This window comes from Prionailurus bengalensis, chromosome B4 (assembly GCF_016509475.1).
Source record: "Prionailurus bengalensis isolate Pbe53 chromosome B4, Fcat_Pben_1.1_paternal_pri, whole genome shotgun sequence".
In the NCBI taxonomy this organism is placed as follows: domain Eukaryota; kingdom Metazoa; phylum Chordata; class Mammalia; order Carnivora; family Felidae; genus Prionailurus; species Prionailurus bengalensis.
In genome coordinates this window covers 61,864,659-61,880,784 of record NC_057358.1, presented here as the reverse complement: position 1 = coordinate 61,880,784, position 16,126 = coordinate 61,864,659, and positions in this window count along the sequence as shown.

Here is a 16,126-nt window from a genome sequence, read left to right as displayed (position 1 = left end):
GGCTCGGAGCCTGGGGCCTGTTTCCGATTCTGTGTCTCCCTCTCTCTCTGCCCCTCCCCCGTTCATGCTCTGTCTCTCTCTGTCCCAGAAATAAATAAAAACGTTGAAAAAAAAATTAAAAAAAAATAAAATAAAAGAAACCTTCTGAGTTAAGCAAATGTTTTCCTCCTCCTCCTCCTCCTCCTTCCTCTCTTCCTCTTCATTATCTGAAGGTGCTCCTTGATTGATAATATTTGTTTTGCCCCTTGCCTAGAAGGTAGGGTGTTCCCTACTTGCCCATAAGCTACTGAGGGTCTTCTCTGAAGGCCTTCAAGAGTCAACCAGTGTGCTGTCATCTTTGCGATTATATTAATGGAAGAAGATTTGATGTAGATGTGGAATAAAAAAGTGACTAAGAGGTAGATACATGGAATGATAATCTTGGGTTCATCAATAAGTTTTGAGAGGTAACTTTCCCCTCTTGAGGATCTATTTTTCTCATTGGTCAAATGATGAGAAAGAGATTTATAAGGAAGAATTGGCTCACATGATTATGGAGCCTGAAAAGTCCCACAGCTGCCATTTGTAACCTGGAGACCCAGGAAAACATGTGGTATAATTCACTCCAAGGTCAAAGGCCTGAGAACCAGGAAAACCAATATTGTAAATCTCAGGCTCAGAGTCAGAGATGATGAGAGGAGATATCCCAGTTCAAGCAGCAAAGCAGGGCTAAAGAAAGAAGCTAATTCCTCCTTGCTACACCTGTTGTTCCATTCAAACCCTCAGTGTATTGGATGCTACCAACACACTTTGGGGAGGACAATGTACCTTACTGAGTTCACGAATTCAAATACTAATGTCATCCAGAAACACCCCCCAAGACACCTAGAAATCAGGGCACGCATTGACCAGTTAAGTTGACACATAAAACTAACCACCACAACCACTTTATAATGATTTAATGATTTTCCCCCTTTTCAAGTAATTTATGTACATTTTCAAAGTGGCTGGCTGTAAACCTTTCTTCAGAGTTTGCCTTCTCTACACTTAAATTTTGCATGGTGAGAATTTTAAGCCAGGTGGGAGCTAGGAGTAAACCGTGGAAGAAATTTCTGGGCTGGTAGGGCCATTTGATCCTCTGTAAATCATGTAATAAAATAATAAGTAAACATTTGTTAAGCACTTCATATGTGCAATAATTATCCTTTGATTTTGAAGTATACTAACTCATTTTACCTTTACAATAACACTGTGAGGTAAATATGATTATCACCACTGATGGATCAGAAGCCTGGGGAATAGAGCTTGCATAAGCTACCCCAAGGTACACAGCTGGTAAATGGCAGAGCTGAGATGTGAACCCAGGGAGTCTTTAAACTCTGCTGAGGACTTCACACAGAGTTCATACATCCTGCTGGCTTCTCCTACATAATATAACAAATCTCTTATTAAAACCATCTCTTCATCTATAGCTTCCATAACATTACCATTGGTCCTAAATTCTATTACAAGCTACAGTCTCCTTAATCACTGTAATGCAAGCACCATCTAGTTTTCACCCATCCTCTGTGCATGACTGACAGCTTAGCCATGAAAACATACTCACAATCCAAGGTCAAAGTCCCAGGTCCTAAATTTAGTCTTTTCCCTCACTGTTTCCCATACTTGTAACAATTGCCAGGCTGAAACCCTTCCTTCTTTGTGCAGTCTTTTCTGATTAAAGCAGGGAGCTCTCACATTCACTCAACAAATAGTTGTCAAGGACTTACATTAAACCATACCATACTAGCACATAGGATAAGCAAGTAAAGTAGGGTATACAGCCTTGAACTTACTGAATTTATAGTCAAGATAAGGAAACTGCCAAGAAGCAACTAACAACATGCTTGTAACTAACCATGTGTCAGATTTATAATAAAATTAACCTGCATTGACTCTTCAGATTAGAATGTTTTTCATAAAACACAAATCAAATAGAAAAATTATATTTCTCATTTCAATCTACTCTACTTCTACAACGTTGTATTCTTTTATGCAGTAATTCTAAAGATAGGGACATAGTATATGTACCCACATGTACACTTGTGTGTGCACATGCACGGTTACATAAAGAAACATAACTGTTCATTACTCATGTCCTGATCAATAGAAAAATGACATTCCTACCCTTCCCTTGTCTTGAATGCTCTTCATCACCTCCACCAAAATCTCTGGCATACCTGCATTGCACCACAGGTTAGGGATGCACTGATTCATTTATTCTGTGACTTCTGTAAACATGGTTTAGGCATCTTTTATGTCGACAATGATATCAAAGTTGGGGTGCTTGGGTGGCTCAGTCGGTTGAGCATCCAGCTCTTGGTTTCCGTTCAGATCATGATCTCATGGTTTGTGGGACTGAGCCCCATGTCAGGCTCTGCACTGACAGCACAGAGTCAGCTTGGGATTCTCTCTTCCCCTCTCTCTCTATCCCTACCCCACTTGTGTGTGCATGCTCTCTCTCAAAATAAATAAACTTTTTTAAAAAAGGAAATAATATCAAAGCAATTTATAAATTTTCCTGGAATTATATTAGGAGTAAAAGAGAAGTATTAGATGAACTCTAGAAAAATTCTTTTATTTTTTGAAATTGGCCTTTAATCTCATGGATTCAGAGGTCCCTCCAAGTCTTACTGTATAACTGATTCATACAAAGCCTATTTTGAAATCTTATATATTTATTTTTCATTAATTACTGATTTTAAAAAATTGATGTGAAATCTACACAACATAAAATTAACCACATTAGAGTGTATAATTGAGTGGCATTTAGTACATCCACAGTGTTGTGTAACCATCACCTCAAAGTTCTAAAACATTTTCATGACATCAGAAGGAAACCCTGTACCCATTACTCATTCTTTTTCCCTTCCTCCACCCATTTCTCCCCTCCCCCTCAGTCCCTGGCAACTACTCATCTACTTTCTGTCTCTATGAATTTGTATATTCTGGTCATTTCATATAAATAGAATCATATCATATGTAACCTTTTGTGATTGGCTTCTTTCACTAAGCACACTGTTTCAAGCTTCATCCACCTTGTAGCATGTATCAGTACTTCATTCCCGTTTATGGTTTAATAATATTCCACTGTATGGATATGCCACATTTCGTGTATCCATTCATCCACGGGTGGATATTTGGGTTCTTTCCACTCTTTGGCTATTGTGAATAAGGCTGATAGGAACATTTGTGTTCTTGTGTTTTTATTTTGACATACGTTTTCTTTTTTTTCAAGTATATACTACATTATTAATTATAGTCACCATGCTATATATTAGATGTCTCTTGTGACTGCAAGTTTGTACCCTTTGATCATAACTTCCTGATTCCCCAACCTCTGATAACCACCATTCTACTGTTACTACAAGTTCAACATCTTTTTTTCTTTTTAGATTCCATGTATAAATGAGGAAAGGCAATATTTGTCTTTCTGTGTGTGAAAGACTGTTAGATTCTCTGAGCATGTTTCATAACTAAAAGTTATTCCCACTGTTTCTGATACTCTCTCTCCTTACTCTACCATCAAGCTAATTCAAATTCTTTTTTCAAGTCTTGGCTTAGATGTACGTTCTTCCTGATGCCTTTCTAACTCTTAGTTTGTCTGAGGTGCTTCTCTTCTGTCTCCAAAACACCCTACAATAGCACTATACCACTCACTATATCCTCCCATTGGACTGTGAGTCTCTCTGTCAATGCCACCAAGGACGAATATGATCGCAGTCCTTAGCACCATGCAGGCTAAGAGCAAGTGCCCATATCTAAGTCTAAATGAATGAATAAAATACATGTTCCTTTTGAGTTTTTGAGGACAAGAAGATTCTTAGAAAGGATCTAAATGGAAGACAGCATGTTTCAAACTGTATTACTTTTTAGAAAAAAAATGTTTACTTATTTTTGAGAAAGAGAGAGAAAGAGAGAGAGAGAGAGCTAGCATGGGAGGGACAGAGAAAGGGGGGGGGGGTGGACAGAGGATCTGAACCAGGCTCTGAACGGAACTCACAAACCATGAGATAATGACCTGAACTGAAGTTGGACGCTTAACTAACTGAGGCACCAAAGTGTCCCTAAACTGTACTACTTCTTAAAGGTAGAGTAGATTTATTTAAATGATTCAGGGAAACAAAACATAAAACTTTAGCAACTTCCTTGCTTTTTTCGAGAGTGACACCCATGTCTGCCTGCTGATTATCTAGTACAAAATCCTGTTAATGGTAGGTTCTCAGATAACAAGGCCATAATGTGGGCATCTGCCATAGACAAAAGAAGGGTCAGCTAGAAAAATGACTGGGAAAATAGACCCCCAGGGAGACTAGAGAGGGCTATTTGTCCAGCAAAAATATACTTAGGGTAGGAGGAAGGGAACTGAGACATCTGAAGAAAGAGCATCGACATGATGTCACCAAGAGCAGAGCCATAACAATGATACCTTGAGTTGGGGGTAATAGTTTGAAAAATATCTTGTGGTTACCCAAAGAATAAACAAACTTATTTGTGCCTTTCAACTTCAAGCATCCAAGTTATTTTTTCTCTCTAAGATTAAAGGAGTTCTGGGGCCTGGGAGCTGGGTTAGATGTTTCTCTCCTCTACTTTATCATTGCACTTGCCCATGCTTGCTAATCTACCTCCTCTCATGAAAAGTGAGATGCTAACAGCACCCAAGCCCAGTGTCTGGTACATGGCAGGGGGAGTAGGTGAATTCTTCAACAAGTGCATGAAATAAACAAATGGTGGAAAATTAATGAATAAATGGCTTCTTCACATTAAAAAAAAAGGAATCTGGTTTCCTTCCCTATAAGTTTTTTAAGTAAAGATCCTTACTCTCTGGAGGAAGAGAAAAGATAATTTGAATATCAGCCAGTCCTACTCATTTATCTTTAATCCTTCAAACATTTATCGATCAATTACTCTTTGCATAGTTCTCAAATAGGCACTGAGAATATATAGATCAATAAAAAAAATCCTGCCCATAAGGAGTTTCTGATATAGCATACAGATGATGTGCACAGAGATCAAGTATCAGCAAATAGTGATGGATCATCTTACTTTTTCTTACTCAGGAAAGTGACTCATTTACTAATCAGAGAATGGTCTAAACATGAGGGTTTCAGCACAAGCCCACCTACTTAAGAAAAAGTCTGAGTTTATGTGCTTATTTAGTTGTGATGAAGTTTAATTAAAAAGCAAGTATAGAAGATTGCTCTTTATGTGATTATTTAGCTGTCATGAATTTTAACAAAAAACCAAATATAGAAGGTTTTCTTTTTGTTTGAAGTTTTTTGCAAAGGTTATTTTCATCCCTCTAAATCATCATCTAAATCATCTTCCATTTCTGGTAGCTTTTATTATCTATCTTGGGGCAAGATGGAAAATTCACAAGCAGAAGTAGAAATACCAGTTATGTCCTAGGTTAATTTCACCTGGCAGCATTAGACTATCTCCATTTCACAATTAAAGGGGGGACTGCATTTATTTCCTTCTTACTGATTTTGTTTCACTATCAAATGATTGTAGGAGAAAAGAAAATAAAAATCTTGTATTTGTGAGTGTTGACTCCACAGGTCACTATGTGACCTCAGGTACATCACGTCTGTGGGACCTAAGATTCCTCCCTTTGTTACATGAAGCACACAGGGTGGCTTTTCTTCCCTGAGCAAAGAGACCTCAAAGTTTTGCCAAGGCATTATCAGGGTCTGATTCTGAAGGGGACATATGCGGGGTGCCTAGGTCAAGTACTCATCCTCTGGGACACAGAATTCCAGGGTGTTGTTAAGACAGGGGACCCAGTGTCATGAACCTGAGCTCTGATGTCACACAGACATGGGTTTGAATCCTCAGGCTAGAACTTAGGAGACCTTATTAAGCTAGTTTTCCTTAGGGAAGTGATGTACCTGTATCTGTAAAATGAACACGTACCTCATGAAGTTGTCAGGAAAATTAAAAGAAAAACATCGGATGTCCCAGTTATCAATAAATGGCTGTATACTATACCTCCTATCTGCAAACATACGCTTCAGATAGTACACGGGCAATGAAAATGGTGTTTGGCAGGACCAGAGAGTCTCACAGGAAGCTCACAGGTCTCTTGGGCCCTAGATCACCAGAAGGCACCTGCAACCAGGTAAATTTGTTTCAAGGACTCCAGCAAATCAAAAGTAGTCTTTGCCAAAATAAGACGAGATGAAAACAAGTCTCAGACAAAGGGAGCTTGGTTGGCTATGCTAATACACATTTCTAGGCATTGGTGATGCCAGCCATAGCTGGCAAGACTTCCTTTTCCAACAGGGAAACTCCCTCTACCATGGCTTAGGGAAAAAGTCCAGACTTTACCTTGTTTCTTTCCAGAAAACAAGAAATCTCTGTTTGTGTTTATGAGAAGATTGTAAGCTTCAATGCTGCTGAAAGTAAAAAGAATGTCATCCTCTTCTCAGTCTAGCAGAGCCCACAGAATTTGGTGAAGGTATGGAGGGGTTGTTTGTGTGGGGGGTCCAGACAGGAGTCACATTGGAATAATGGCCTCAGAATTTGGATTTGCCTTGTACTCTTGTATACTGCGTGTGTTGTACATTAGGGCTTGGAAGTGGGGCCAGAAATAATTCCCTCTTGAGACAGAGCAGGACAGTTCCTAATGGCTTGGTCAAGGTGGTGGCTCCCCCTTCATCTTCCCTGAAGGAGCTGCTATTGACAGATTTCTGGGGTCCTTTTTGTTTAGACCTCCATGTGGGGAATGTGTAGGGCAGACTTGTAGGGCGGGGTTGGTTAAGAAAGCCTGCTGGAATGTGAGAAGGGACATACACCCTCTGTGGGTAGGATACCTGCTGTTACTTAGAGCCTTTGCCAGGAGCCCAGGACCATCATGGGGGGTAGGGGATTAAAGGGTCCATAGTTATATGTCAGGTTCTGACTGGATCTGGCCACAGAGGCAGATATTGTGTGTGGTCCAAATGTATTCATTTTGACCAATACCTTGTACTTTTCTTCCAGTAAGAATATGGGTGAGCAACCCAATTGTCCAGAATGGAGCTGAGGAGACATGATCAGGCCTATCCTGATATAAATATTGGCAGCTTTCACTCTAACTCTTGGAGAAGTAGCTCAAGGAAGACATCATGGAAAAAATAAGCTAGCCAAAGTGAAGACTTGTGGACTCTCTAGACAAAACGCTTTTGACCCTGTGGACCTGATTCCCACATGGGATTCTGGGGTCAACAATGTAGGCTCCATGTTCTATATTCAGTTCTCCCTGCTGTCTTCCAGCAGTTGTGGGGCTGGAGGGCCATCTGTGTCCCTCCTCTTCCACCTCTCAACCCACTAGATCTCTTTGCTAGGTCAAACTTAACCTAAAAAGCAAATGACCTTCCTGGTTGTCATCTTTAGTAATCACATATTCTCACTAAACTTGAAAGGAGGGAGAATATTATTTTGGGGAAAGAGGTGATGAAAATCTATTTGATAAACAACAAACAGCAATACTAATAATGATAACACCTCTCAGATGAACCAGACTCTCACTTCTCATTTCTATGCTACTGTAGCTCTGGTTTGGCTGGCCTCCTTGGCTTGGCGAGCTCTATCCACTTCATCTCCTGCTTCTCCTGTTGGCTGAGCTCCCACCCTCCACTTGGCTCCTGTGGCTCAATTCCTGGCTGGCTATGCTAATCCCACATAATATTTTACGCAAATTTATATGAACCCCATTACAAAGCTGAGCAAAGAGGCACTGTTTCTTTTCCTTGATAAAATTAATCATTTATAACTTGGCCCTAACAAACCAGTCCAACTTGTGGGTGCTTAGTTTTTGCTCAAAAGAAACATTCCCAGCCCTACTCCAAAAGAAAAAGATTTCCCATTCCCTGTCCTGCCCTGGCCCCCCAAAGTGCCGTCTACATTGGAAATTCCCACCAGTCTCATTTAGAACCACACTCACAAGTTGCCTGGGAATTTCTCCCAGAAAGCTTCTATCTACCCCACCCCTAGGGGTTTGATTTCCCACAGACCCCTGGGTGGTTTAGACTGTTGTCTATATCAACAACATGATAAACTTATTGTGGCTACCCAAGCTTCTCCAAAGAGTTGTGGGAATCATTTGTGAATTACTTCTTTGATTTTTCTTAAATGAAATTCTGTTTTTACTCATGTTAAATGGCTGTTCCCAGAGTGCAGTTTCTTTAGTGGCACTGTTACATTAAGGAGGAGGATATGCTCCCTGGTTCTAACGGGAATCAATGAAGGCACCAAACTCTGGATTTGCAATTAAGACAATGAAAGTTCAGCCAAAAATCACCTCTGTCATCCCCTGATGCCTCATTAATAAAGAAGGTAACTAATTTTTCACCACTAAAGAGAAAATATAAGGACTAGGCACATACATACAGCCTTCACACATATTCTAGGAACACGGAAAAGAATTTCTCTGCTCTTGTTTTCTTTAAGCAAAGATAAATAGTAGATTGTAGCATCTAGCACCTCAAACTTTTCAACAAGTACAGAGGAATGGAAAGATCATCTGTGGATCCAGTCACTTTTCTCAAGCAGTGTGGGTGGTGGTGGGTTTGTGTGTGTGTGTGTGCTTGTGAGAGAGAGAGAGAGAGAGAGAGAGAGAGAGAGAATGTGTGTGTGTGTGTGTGTGTGTGTGTGTGTGTGTGTTTTCCTGTCCAGTACTAATGAAGGGTTAGTTGACTGTGCTTATGCTCCAGCTTTAGCAATATAATTTCTGCCTTCCAGCTAAATATCTAGTTCCCCTTTTTGTAGCAAGGAGTCATGACAAACATATGCTTAGGGAGCTTTCTCAAGTGGCAATAAAGCAAATTGGGGTGAGCAACAATGAACACCACTTTCCAGGTGAATGCCCAGAGCCCCAATATATCACTTTAAAATAAAACATCTAAAGCTCAGAGGTGTGGTCAGATTTGTCTAAGTCACACAGTGATTTAGTAACAGAGATAGGACTAAGGTCTAATTCTTCAAATTCCTAATCTATTGTTTTGTTCTTAACTTCACTTACTATCATTGTCTAAAATGTTTCAGGCAGAATTCTGGATTCTCAAATTATATGTTATAATCCTTCCCAGAAGAATTCTATGTCATGTTACTGACAATATACTCATGTTATTTACTAAATAGGAAGGGGGTAAATATGTCAAATTGGCATCTGCCAAAAGCCTTGTTTTAATTAATGTGTATGAAACCATAACTACTTTATATGAGATAAAGTGAACACACACACACACACACACACACACACACACACACACACACGAATCCAGGAATCAGAACTCAGGATTCAGTATCTCAAAAAAGAACAGGGCCCATGTAGCCAGGTTCTACAAAGAATATGCAGAGCAAAGGGGGACTCCCCTTAAAATTGACTTGAGATGATCATGGCTTTGATCTCTCTAAAATAAACTTTTTATTTTAAAAAGCTTAGATTTACAGAAAGGAGGCAAAACAGTAGAGAGTTCCTTTATACATGGCACCCAGTGTGCCCTGCTGTTAATATCTCATATTAATGTGATAAATTTTTCACAACTAATGAACCAATATTGATACATTATAAACTTAATTAATTTAATTAATTTATTAATTATTTTTGAAAGGAAGATATCTATATATCTATTTATCTATATCTATATCTATATCTATATCTATATCTATATCTATATTGATATAGGGGAAGGGCAGAGAGAGAGGGAGAGAAAAATCCCAAGCAGGCTCTGTGATGTCACTGGAGACCCTGACACCAGGCTGGAAATCACGAACCGTGAGATCATGACCTGAGCTGAAATCAACAGTTGGAAACTTAACCAACTAAGACATCCAGGCACCCATTTAACTAAAATCTTTTTTAACTAAAGTCCATACTTTATTCAGATTTATTTTGTTTTTACCTCTGGTTCATTTTACCACTCCAGATTCCCATCTTGATACCATATTCCATTTACTGGTCATATCTCCTTAGGATCCCCTGCACTCTGACAGCTTCTAAGACTTTTATTTTTGATGACCTGGACAGTTTTGAGGTGGACCAGTAAGGTGTTTGGTAGAATGCCCTTCAGTTTGGGGTGTCTGATGTATATCTCATGATTAGAATGTGGTTGTAAGCTTTGGGGAAGAAGATGACAGAACCTAAGTGCCATTCTCATCACTATCAAGGTTACGTATTATCAGCATGACTTAGTACTGTTGATATTAACCTTGATCATCTGGCTGAGTCAGTGTTTGTCTGATTTCTTCCACTGTAACATTATTCTTTTCATTCCTTTTTATGGTATACTCTTTGGAAAGATGTCATTATGCACAGACCACACTTAAGAGATGAGGTGTGATACTCTACCTCCTTGAAGGGGCAGTATTTATATAGATTATTTAAGTTTTTTTCCTTTAAAAATTATACTATGTATGTAATCACAAGAAGTAATAACAACAATGTTAGAACACACACACACACAAAAGGTAAAATGTGAAAGTTCTCAGAAAATGCCTAGTTCTGTTTTCCTGATTTAATGAGAACTGTATTGAATAATTTGCATGGTGCAAACTCACATGTGGTCAGGTTAAATTATCCACATTCGTTATTCACTCAACAAATGGTTTTTGGATGCCTACTCTTTGTTAAACTCTGGGTTTCATCATTTGAATTTAAAACTGTACTGTATGACAGGTAAGAAAGATGCCACCATGCTCTCACTCTGTTTTCAGATGAGCAAGCCAGGGGAGAATGTTTTTCCTGGGTGTTATTGATCGACCTGTAAAGAATAGCCAGGTTTCTAGACAACAAGCGCAATGCTTGACTCTACTCAACAGTGTGGTCTACCTCCTAACACCACTAAGCAGAACAGAACAGGGTGTTTTTATTAAATATTTCCAAGGGCAATCCTTATTTGCCGAGCCATACCTGCCACTGAGAAATCAAGGATTCAGCTTAAAGTTTTATTTGGCTCATCCTAGGATTCCATCTCCTCCAGCCACAACCTCCTCCCCACCAGCGCCCCCACCTCTGCAAACTCTTATGCTGGCTGTGTCTAGATTCCTGCTACTGAAAATAAGTAGTGTGTGGACTATTTGAGTGTCTGCTGTTTAAATATGTTATCAGTGTGTTTACCCGGACTCTGTTGTTGTAGGACTTGGGTGTTCTTGTAAAAACTCAATTTATTCTGGCACTCTACAAAGCAGTCCAGTGGTCTTTCAGGAATTAATGAATATCTACTAGGCACATAGATCGCATTGTATTATACATCATACAAAATGCCTTCAAACCAAAGGGAAGAGATGACAACAGGTACTGGAAGGCTTATAATCTAAAAATTGCCAGAGAATAGGAAATTTCCATGACTTGGAAATGTAGTTCTCATAATAAAGAGAAAGAGCTGGTCAAGAGGGATGAAAATTAAAGGAAACACTGAACTGAACTGAAAAGATTGGGCTGGAATGAGCTGGAAAGATAGGATTAAACTGCAGAATAATGAATCCTTCAATTTTAGATCTAACTTTTTTACTGATAGGCATGTCACCCTCAAATATTCTTTTCCCTTCTCTTCCCTAAGGCTTCTCTGGAATTTTCCTTTACAGTAAACCACTATAAAGGATTTGACACCAGAAATAGTAGCAATCCCATGCTCCTCTTGGCAGTGGAGTAAGGCAAACTCAAAATCTATCTTTTTCTTTCTTCAAAGTTTTGGAAGCAGAAACTAGTACCCAAATCAGATTTATCATACATTTACTTCTGATATAGCATGTATTCAGACTTCATAGAGCAGGCTTAAAGCATCTTATTCTTTTCTTTAGCCCTGCCAATATTCATGTTATTTTGGCAGTTTTTGTCACACAGGACCCCCTAAGCTAGTTCACTTAGTACACAAATACCCACTGTGAAAATATTTCCATTATCATGTAATCATTCTTTTTTTCTCCCTCTGGGTATTGCATTCATTGATCTTGAAGGTGACTAGTTTCAGACTGAGAAAGAGAAATTTCTATCAAGTTCTTGGGATTTTGTCCCATGTACCATACAGCAGGAGGAGGGGAGCAACATAAGCAAACTTCAGAGTAGAAACACTGTACTGGGCCTGTCCCCCCACCACATGGCATTTGCATGGCATGAATGGGATCATTTATAGGATTTGGCAGTCAAACTGGGAGTCCTAATGTCACTATGACTCAAGTCTATGGAGAGAGAAAAGAAGTTTTAGCAAAGAAAAAAGATAATGAGTCCAAACAGTATCTGTCATCTCTCTTTTCATCCACAAATCAGTTTTCTCTATTGTTACCATGTAGTTTATTGTCTAGCCAATGCATGCTAATATCAGACTCATATTTTGGCAAAGTAAATAAGGGGACTTTTCTTTTGTTTTCAGAGTAAGAATATGTTAGAAAAGCCAAGAAGTTGTAAAATAAATACTGGCCTTTTTCCTTGTGACTACTAACAAAGAGAAGAATAAGTTATAGCTCAGGGCTTTCTGATCTACGTACCAAGCAATTTCAGAGAGATGGGGTATGATTCTCAGGGACATTAATACCTCAATCTTTCTATCAACATGATGAGGAATTCAAAACCAACTCCTTTTATCATATGGACTCAATAATTATTCTAAAAAACTCTCTCTAACATAAGAGAACTTAGCAAATTAAAAGGATAATAACCTGTATTTCAAGCATAGACAATATGCATATAATGAACTTGTAAATATGATTTGTCCCAAACGACAAAGATCATCATGATATAAAGGTTTTCAAGTTTCTGAGTATTAAAATGTTTTATCATAAGATGGATTTATATAATTTCCCCCATCTTTCCTGCTGTTCTCTAGAAGGATGTATAGAGGATATATAGGGGATGAGGAAAGGAATCAGTACCAATATACTATAAATATTAAAAGACTGTATTTTTTAAAAAAATATTTCAAAGTATATCATTATTTACTGTAATTCTTAGAAAGCTTGATTAAATGTTGTACCTCTGGTAAGTCTACACTTGGGGGAAATGCATTGTTGGCTCTAGGAGGGAGACAAGAAAGAAGTGATAACAAACACAAAATGCTTTTGTATAATTATCAAGAGCTGAGAGAATAATAAACTACATTTGTCATCTGTCTATCCTTTAGATCATTGATCTGTGCAAGTATACATAATAGTTAACTCTTGGTGAACAGCACAAAATCACAGTAACAGTTCCTGGTTCTTCTTAACTGGGCCCCACTATATGAAACCAATCTCTTGTCTTCTGGATGGTGCATGTCTTCATTCTTATTTTCACTGTCTTTGCATAAACTGCCCCATTCCTTTACCACTGGGCTTCATTGATGTTATTTACACCCTACCTGGAACACCCTTCCTTCAGCTTCTGCCTACCCTGTTATAGATCTTTTAATATTCATCCCAAGTGCCCTCTTAAAAACTTCTTTACTTCTTTTTTTTTTTCAACGTTTATTTATTTTGGGACAGAGAGAGACAGAGCATGAACAGGGGAGGGGCAGAGAGAGAGGGAGACACAGAATCAGAAACAGGCTCCAGGCTCTGAGCCATCAGCCCAGAGCCCGACGCGGGGCTCGAACTCACAGACCGCGAGATCGTGACCTGGCTGAAGTCGGACACTTAACCGACTGCGCCACCCAGGCGCCCCAAAACTTCTTTACTTCTTAGACTACTTGGATTACTTATTTTTATTGAACTTAAACAAATCCATACTGTGCAATTATTCCTTCATTGCTTGAAAATTATTTTCAAGTGGGTTTGTTATTTTGACTTCTAGGCTATACATTAAATTTTGTAAAGAAGGAAATATATCTTAAATTTATACTGTAGTTAACATGAATCTTAGCAGTTCTGGGCTTAAATTTGATGTTGCATAGATCAAGTTGATCTAGGTAATTGATTTGTTTGATAAAATTGCATGATAAAATTGATTTGATAAAAATGCATGTAAAATCTTCCAACTATTTAAAACATCTGAGTGAAATGATTTTGTTGCATCACAACAGAAGGAATAAAACAAAATGATTTAAATGGGGTGTGGGTTCATGAATGTGAGTAAGGAAGGGATATAGAACATAGAGTATACTTCATCTTATTTATACTTCCTTCTGAATCTGATATAATAGCAACAATTTTTAAGATGAAGAGAATGATGCTCTGAGAGGTTGTATAACTTGCTTAAGTTTGTAAGGCAAAAAAGCAAGATTTGAACCCTGTTTTTTAACTCAATGCCAAAGTACTTTCTACTATACTGATGATCAACTCTTTCAATAAGATGTCATAAAATAGAACACTAAGTAAATATGAGTCAATTGTTTCATTTAAAAATGAAATAAATCAGAATAAAATACATGGTATCAATTTCAGTCCATATTAAACCAGAAGAATGTTCAGACATTGTAGAGGGAGAGTCAGAGAAGCTTCTCATATGATGAAGGATTTACAAATGTAGAGGAGGGAAAGGGCTCAAGAATAATAGTTGAGGCAGTATAAGTCTGGTATATGCAAAGACCTTATTTAGAGTGGGAGATATATTTCAAGATGAAGAGTATAGTTTGAGGTTAATGTATCAGTCAGTTTTGGTGCAGTGTTGCTGTGTAACAAACAAGCCCCTGATCTTAGTGGCTTACACCAACAAACCTTTATTTCTTGCTCATGAGTCTATAGGTTAGGTATGCCTCTGTTGGGTTTGGCTAAGATTTCCTGGGTTCAACTGGATTTAGCTCTAGGATACAAGCCATATTTACTCATCCAAGGACTCAGGATGTAGCATATGTGACAACTTGGTGTATGCTATGTAATGGAAGATGTCAGAAGCTTAGGAGGACTCAATGAATCTTGCCATGCCTTTTAAATCTTTGGCTCATACCTAACAACTTGTCATTTCCATCCACTTCAGTTGGCAAAACCAAGTGACATATCCAAGCCTGTATCAGTAGGGTGGAGCAGTACACTCTGCTCAAAGGGAAGTCATGGCAGGAATGGAGAGGGGAGGAAGTGTGAAAAAAATCAAACTATCAAAATCAGACTGGATAAGTCATGAACAGGGGAGTAGACAGGTGATGGAAGGCCATAAAATTAGAAAAGGGTTCACAGGTAGGGAGTCATCCATTCTTTTATGTTAGGAAATGGCAGAAAGAAATCAGTGTTTCAGGAAGTTCAGAATTACAGTAGACTAGAAGGTGAAATGGACACGGAAAATAATTACTTGCCATAGAGAAGAACACCTTGTATGGTAACAGAGTTGAAGGCCTTCAAACCATGAGAATTATATGAGCAATATATTTTCTGTATTGCCTTCCATCTTTGTGGTGAAAAAGTAAGGAGATCAGCTAATGCTTTCAAAGTTAGATTGCCATTTTTCTTTTGAGTACTCCCAAATACAGTAGGCAAAATCAGATATTTTATTTCAAACTTAAGAGGATTCCAGTGTGCAAATTCTGACATATGCCATAGCATGGATTAACCTTGAGGACTAAGTGAAATAAACCAGTCACAAAAAGACAAATACTGTATGATTCCACATATAAGAGGCACTTGTAGTCAAAATCATAGAAGCAGAAAGTAGAAGGGTGATTGCCAAGAGCTTGAGGAGTGATGATGGTGGGTTATTTTTTTGATGGGTGTAGAGTTTTAGTTATAAGATTAAAAGAGTTAATGAAGATGGATGGCAGAGATAGTTATATAACATTACGGATGTATTTAATACCATTGACCTATACACTTAAAATGATGAAGTAAATTTTTTGTTATGTGTATTTTACTACAATATATTTTTTAAAAAAGGATTACAGTATGATTGGATGCAAAGCTTCCAGAACCATGGTCTTTCTGGTATCCATAGGGAACATGGATAATTACCATGTCCACTGGGTTAGATCAGGCTGAAGAAAGACCTTTGAGAAAACTTCGCCAGAATACCAGGCTGTGTGTCAAAGCTCTGATAGTCACAACCACCAAGACCCAGTATCATAGGATAAAAATCCTCCTGAACTAGGATTCAAGGGTCAGGAGGTTTTTCTGACTTATTAGTCATGAAAACTTGAGGAATTGTTCAGGACCCTACCCAAGTCAGGAGTCACTTTAAGCAATAAGATAGAATGTTCAGGGTACGAAGAATCCAGTGAAAGATTTTCCT